A 380-nucleotide genomic window follows, 5' to 3' on the forward strand; every position below is an offset into this window, starting at 1 on the left:
TCACTTGTCTTGTTATACAAATATTATTGCATATTAGTACGTAGGATAAGTTTTTTATCCAAACAAATTTCATTGTGTCATCATAAAATTTATTAAACAGTAACATATACACATGAATAATAAAGAATGTCTATAAATAATACATCGAGACCCAACCGATATAAGAAAGAATATTTTCTGATTAATTAATTATCCAAGAATAAACCCTTTTCTTGTTTCTGTAGGAGATGGCTTAGACTAGTTATGTTAATAAAACGCAAAACTTCTTCGTCGTGAGTTATTGGGATCCCTAGTTGTGTATTTACATGTCGCATATTAAAAATTGACATCTCTCTGATTTTCTTACGTTCGTTGTGTTTTCGTTTATTTGTTTTAACAGG

This window comes from Penaeus monodon, chromosome 28, assembly GCF_015228065.2.
Source record: "Penaeus monodon isolate SGIC_2016 chromosome 28, NSTDA_Pmon_1, whole genome shotgun sequence".
In the NCBI taxonomy this organism is placed as follows: domain Eukaryota; kingdom Metazoa; phylum Arthropoda; class Malacostraca; order Decapoda; family Penaeidae; genus Penaeus; species Penaeus monodon.